Below are 6183 nucleotides of genomic sequence, written 5' to 3'. Positions count from 1 at the left end.
CGCTCAAACAAGCGCCGGCGGGACTGCCTGCTCCCTCCTCCCCGCGGCCGGCTCTGCTGCCGCGCATGCCTCACCGCCCCACCGTACTCCCATCGCTAGCCTAGCCATCCCTCTACTCACCCACACCTGCTGTTATTCTCCGGCGACGGCAGACGAACCAGTAAACCCTCGTACATGCGTACTCCCCTCCGCGTGGGAAACAACTGCCGAGTCTTCCCTGCCTCCATGTCGTTCCCTTCCTAGGCCTCATCGTCGTCCACCGCCCTGGTGCTCTCGGCGTGGCCTGGTCAACGTGGTCAACGACCGACATGCATCTGAAGTGGACTGTACGTGGAGAGGCCGACAGCTGGGTCCACGGCCGCACGCGAGGAAATGCCTCCTTATTATGCGCAAAATAATGATTCCTCCACTTGACATCAGGGATCCACCGAAAGGGCCTCTGTATTTCGCGAAAAAACGTTACCGCCGCTAACAGCTCAGACCCACCAGCTATATCTTCGCATGCAAGGAAGTGCCTCCTTATTACGCACAAAAAAATGAATATTCCCCCTGCTAGCTGGGACCCACCATGGTGGGAGGCTGACTTGTGGGCCTACTAAGTTGACTGGGACGGGGGCCTTTGTCAACTTTAGTCAATATGAACGATTCTAGCTCCAGTGATCGTACGATGTCCATCCAACGGCCGTAGTGCTTCTTCAACCTCTGGTCTTCTTGCTCCAGCCGCCCAAAGCAGCGCCGGTCGTGCCGCATGCTCCTGCCTCCCGTGGCTGGCTGTGCTGCCGTAGAGGCCTCACCGCCCCCTACTATTCCCACCGCTGACCAGGCCCTGCGGCGACGGCAGCCTCACACCGCAGCCGAAACAGTGAACCCTCATACTCCTCTCCGCGCGGGCTTCCACTGCCGCGTCTTCCCCGGCTCCTCGTCGTCCCCTTCCTAGGCCTCGCCGTCGTCCACCGCCCTGGTGCTCTCAGCGTGGCGTGGTCAACGTGATCAAGGAACGACTTCCATCGGACGTGGAGTGTACGTGGAGAGGCCGACAGCTGGGTCCACGGCCACAGCAAGGAAGTGCCTCCTTATTACGCGGAAAATAATGATTCCTCCACCTGACAGCTGGGACCCACCGGACGGGCCACTGTATTTTGCGAAAAAACGTTTCCCCCTGACTGCTGGGACCCACCAGCTACATCTTCGCACGCAAGGAAGTGCCTGACAGTCGGGACCCACCTGGTCGAAGCGTACGTAGCATTGTCATTTTGGTCGCGAACGTGTACGTACATACTGGTCGATGTAGAGGCGCGCACGTGTCGTAGTAGAGGCGCGCACGTAGCATGTACACGTATGTACAGCGGCCAGTGTGCAAGAAAGAAAATACGGCCACGTACGTACATACGGGCAGGGTCTCGAACGCCTACTTGCGCATACGTACGGCCAGGGCTCGTGTACATGGCTGGGTCGAAACGGAGAAACAACGTCGTCGTCGTGTTCATGGGGAGCCAACCGGCTGGGTTGGAACAGAATGCGTCGTCGTGTTCATCGGGAGGGCTTGGACGGAACAGCCGATGGAAACAAGGCCTGGTGTACCGCAGAACGGAGGAAACGGCCTTGTGTTCGACCGGCCACGTTTGAAACGGGATCCTGTTCATCGGGAGGGGTCTGGCATACCGCAAAATGGAGGAAACGGAACTCCTACGGTCGAAACAGGGGTCCTGTTGATCGGGAGGGGTGTGGCGTATCGCAAAACGGACGAAACAGACTTGTGTTGGAGCGCTACGGTCGAAACGGGGGTCTTGTTCATCGGGAGGGTGTGGCGTACCGCAAAACGGGACTCCACGGGACACTGTTCATCTCCACCTTCGACCCCCTCCCGCCTCCACGGGCTACTGTTCATCCACCGTCGACCTCCTCCAGCCTCCACCTGCGACTGTTCATCCACGGGCTCCTGTTCATCCAGCCTCCACCACGCGCTACTCCACCGGCTACTGTTCAACCAGCCCTCTCCACGGGCTCCTGTTCAACCACCCCTCCACGGGTTACTGTTCATCCAGCCCTCCACGGGGTGGTCCTGTTCATCCTGCCCTCCACGGGGTGGTCCTGTTCATCCTGCCCTCCACGGGGTCCTGTTCATCCAGCCCCAACCGGCTCGATCGATCGGGGTCCTATTCATCCAGAGGCAACACCACGGGGTCCTGTTCATCCACCCCCACCAGGAACTGTTCATCCAAACCCCCCCCCAGCAATGCTCACTGTTCATCCAGAGGCAGCATCGATCGGCTTCAGTTAGCAGCAGTAGCGAAGGAATCGCTCGATTGGGTTCAGTTAACAGCCATCGATCGATCGCTCGGGTTCAGTAACGCGTAGCCTGCAGTGCAATCGCTCGGGTTCAGTTAGAGCCCAACGCCTCGCTCGGGTTCAGTTAGAGCCAACGCCTCGCACACACGTGCATACATGTACGAGAGAAATGCGCATCGCTCGGCCCCTGACCTCCCACCGTAACCGGGAACTCCCCGAAATTTTCCTCGCCCTCGCTTCTACCACGGTTTTTTCCGTCATGGACGGCCCAAAGAATGTCATGCAGCTGCGTCTCCGGCCCGCCCAGGACGAAAAGCCCATTTTCTGTCATGATTTTTTGTCATAGAAGTACGAACCCACCACATCTATGATGATACCGGGTTTTGTCACAATTATCGTCATAGAAGTGTCATATGTATGACAGAATTTTTTTCCGTTCGGCCCAAAATGTCACGGATGTGTCTTTTTTGTAGTGAAACCCTGCGGGTTGCTCATCGGGATGTTGAGTCTGTCCCAGTTTAGAGTTGTTTGACGGGCTTCCTGCTTGCCCAAACATCTTGTGAAGTGATCATGGATGATCTTTTCTTTTCCTGCATGATCATAAACCTTAGTGTTGCTGCTTGTGAGGGAGTGGATGTGGTTTTTTCTGCTTCTTGCTTTCATTCTTGCGTGGAAGAACTTGGTGCTCGCATCTCCAGCATGCAACCAGGTGATCCTGGACGCTTGTTTCCTCCAGGCTCTCTCAATGGCTGCCAAACCTAAAACCTTGAGCTTTAGCTGCTTTCTGAGGTTGAGTTCTGCTGTCGAAAGTCTTCTGTTTTCCTGGGCCAGGTCGAGTAAACGTATGACTTCATTTGCAATGTGGAGTTGCATCTTTGCCTTTCCAAATGTGGCCTTGCTCCAGATCTTCAAATCAGCTGCCGTGCGCTCAAGCTTTTTCTTGATTCTGAGAAAAGGGCAGTCGTGAGGCACTGGCCTTTGCCACGCTCGGAGAACAGTTTCAGTGAAGTGGGGGAACTGTGGCCAGAAATTTTCAAATCGGAAGCGCGCCTTTCGGCAGGGCTTGCTTGCGGCTGTCAGGTAGAGCGGGCAGTGATCGGAGAAAGAGGTTGAAGCAGCCACTAGGATGTGATCAGGGTGCAGCTCTTCCCAAACTTTGTCGATGCTGCAGAGAGTTGGATTTTCTCTTTCGTTGCTCCACGTGAAGCGGCGGTTTTTGCACTTAATTTCTTTCAGCCCCGCCAGATCAATGGCCCTGCAAAACTTGCCGATCATCCTTCTGTTGATATTTGCATTACTCTTGTCTGCGGCCTGATAGATCATGTTAAAATCACCGTTGATCATCCAAGGTTCAGACACTGGAGGAGCTGCTGCAGCAATTTCAGCTAAAAAACTGTCTTTTTGGGCGTCGTCAGTCGGTCCATAGACCGTGGTGATCCAGAAGTGTAGTCCCGATTGTAGCTCAAGAGCCCTAGCGGTTATGGAGAAACTACCTATGCGATGAGAAACAATGTCAACTACTGTTTTGTCCCAAAAGATCGCTGCACCTCCCCTAGTTCCTATTGCTGGCAGAACCACGCAGCCCTGCATCGTAGAGCCACCGATCTCCGTGGCTATCGCCGTCGACCACACCTCTATCTTGGTTTCCTTCAAATAAAGCACAGCTAATCTATGCGCGGAGGCAACGTCGTTGATCGCAGTACGCTTTGCCGGGCAGTTTAATCCCCTAACATTCCAGGACATGAAGTTCAGGGCGCTGTCATCCATCTAAGAAACAGGTGTTGCTCCACCAACTGAAGAAACTACTAGAGAAGAAACGATACACCAGCACATACATCCGGGGGCGACGGCGGCCACCAGTAGGCCCAAAACCCCGTCGTCGCAAAGCTAACCGCTGCAGGAGAGAACTAAACATGAACACAGATCCTAACTCGAGCCGGTGGAAGACCAGCCGCTGGCGGAGCCTAACTACGTCTGAAACTGCTAACATAACTAAACTTGCATGATCTCCTCTGCTTCAGCGAGCCCGGCCATGCCCGCCGCGATCTTGAGGGCGTCATGGTCGAGGCCTGTGAGCTTTGCTATGGCAGCGATGTCGCCTTCAGACAGCGGCTCCTGGAAACGCTTCGTGATATGCGCTACCGCCTTCGGCGTCATCTTGTCCTTTGGGCCAAGCTCTCCAAGCTCTTGAACGAGGCGCAGCACTGCTCTCTGTGCCACTGGGGTGGTGATGCCCGCCGCTGCCTGGTGAGCGCTGCGATGAGAGGGGGCGGAGGTGGCCCTGGACTTGGGAGGAGCAGAGTGGCGAGGACGAGGCGGCTGGCTTGGGAGGACCGGAGGGGGCACTGCTGCGAACAGCTGAGCCGCCTGCTCGTTGCGGCTCTCGATCTGCATTTCGCTCACCTGCTGAGTCACCGCCTCCAGCTGGAAACCCACTGTGGCTGCTGTAGGGGAGCTTATGCAGGGCAGCAGGCACGGCAGCATCTCCGGGCTCTCAAGCTTGACTGGCTCGTCGCATTGGCGGGGGGGGGGAGCGGCCACTGTCTTCAAAAGCGAGGGGGTGTGCAGGGCTTCAATCATGGCGTTTTCCATTTCCAGCTGCATGCAGTCCGTTCGCGGGGCCGGCGATAGGGCACGCCCCGAGTCGGAGAAGGAGAAGAACTGGGCCACCGGGTCCGCCTCCACCGGCTCGGCCTGCACCGGGCAGAGGGGAAGAGGCGGGGTGGCGCGCAGAGCCGGGGCACTGGAGCTCTTTCCTTCATCATGGCGGCCCCGATGGCCGAAAGAGCGGCGCCGACCCACCGGAGTGCGGCTGCGCTGACGATGCGCATCGCTGACGACGTCCGCGCCGCTGCTCCTGGCATGATAGCTGTGGCCGAGCAGATGGTCCATCCAGGACCGGCTTGAGCCGCCACTCCCACCATCGTCTTCACGGTCACGGCCTGCGCTGCCCAGGATCGGGCTGCAGCCCGCCGGCCCAACGCGCGGCGCGGCACCGCGGGCCCTGCTCTGCCCATCTTCCATGTGGGCGACCCAAGTGTCCGGCTCGATGCACGAAAGGGGGCGGTCGTCGCTCTCTTCCGAGGAGGGCAGCCCGCTCTGCCCCGAGTGGGAGGAGCGCGGTGAGAGGGGGTTCCAGTCTTCGAGCAGGTCGATGTGGATCAGTAGGTCGTAGCGGCGGGCACCAGGTGGCGGAGGGATGTGGCGGTCTTCAGGGGTGATGCCGATGATCTCGTCAACGCTGCCGGCGCCCCCCTTCATCACTCAGAGAGCGCGCCTGGTCGGGATGTGGGCAACATCCCAAACCCAGAGCCAGCACGCGGAAGTCTTGGTGTGGCCCCTCTCCAAGGTGCGCGAGTCCAGCCGGTCGACGCGGCCGATGTCTCCGAGGGCCTCCTCGGCACCCGATAGAGACCAGAACTGCATGGGCAGGTCTTCGATCACCACACGCACATGGTGACTGAACTTGAGGATCGCGGCGTGGTCGTCCGTGTTCCACGCCCAGATGAAGTACTTGCAGCCTTCGACCTTGATGACGCCACGTCGCACGGCGTTGTCCCGGTGAGCGGGGAGGTCGAAATGGACGAGGAAAGCTTCAGGCTGGTGGGCGGTGACGCGTAGCTGGTGCGGGCTGGTGGAGAGCTGCTCGAAGATCACCCTGCCAACAGCCGCCGGGGTGGTGGAGTGCGAGCGGTAGGCTGCGGTGAGGGTGACAGCGTGCTGACGTGGGAGGTGCTCCTCGATCTCCAACACCGGGGTGGCCACGATCACCTTGTGTCTCTCTCGCGGCCGCCTGGCCGGGTCGCAGAGGCGGAGGCAATCCATGGGGACAGGGGGTGGCGCAGCCGGGAAGACGAGGCGATCCCAGACCGGGGCGCGCGGCAGCGGGCGGCT

The 6183-nt window shown here is 58.7% G+C and overlaps 1 pseudogene; it reads right to left on the bottom strand.

Annotated features, from left to right (window-relative positions):
- Nucleotides 1-4281: 4281 nt before the first annotated feature.
- Nucleotides 4282-5715, bottom strand: LOC123120711 (uncharacterized; annotated as a pseudogene).
- Between the last annotated feature and the right edge of the window lie 468 nt (nucleotides 5716-6183).

This window comes from Triticum aestivum, chromosome 5D (genome assembly GCF_018294505.1).
Source record: "Triticum aestivum cultivar Chinese Spring chromosome 5D, IWGSC CS RefSeq v2.1, whole genome shotgun sequence".
Lineage (NCBI taxonomy): Eukaryota > Viridiplantae > Streptophyta > Magnoliopsida > Poales > Poaceae > Triticum > Triticum aestivum.
This window is presented reverse-complemented; position numbering and strand designations above follow the sequence as displayed.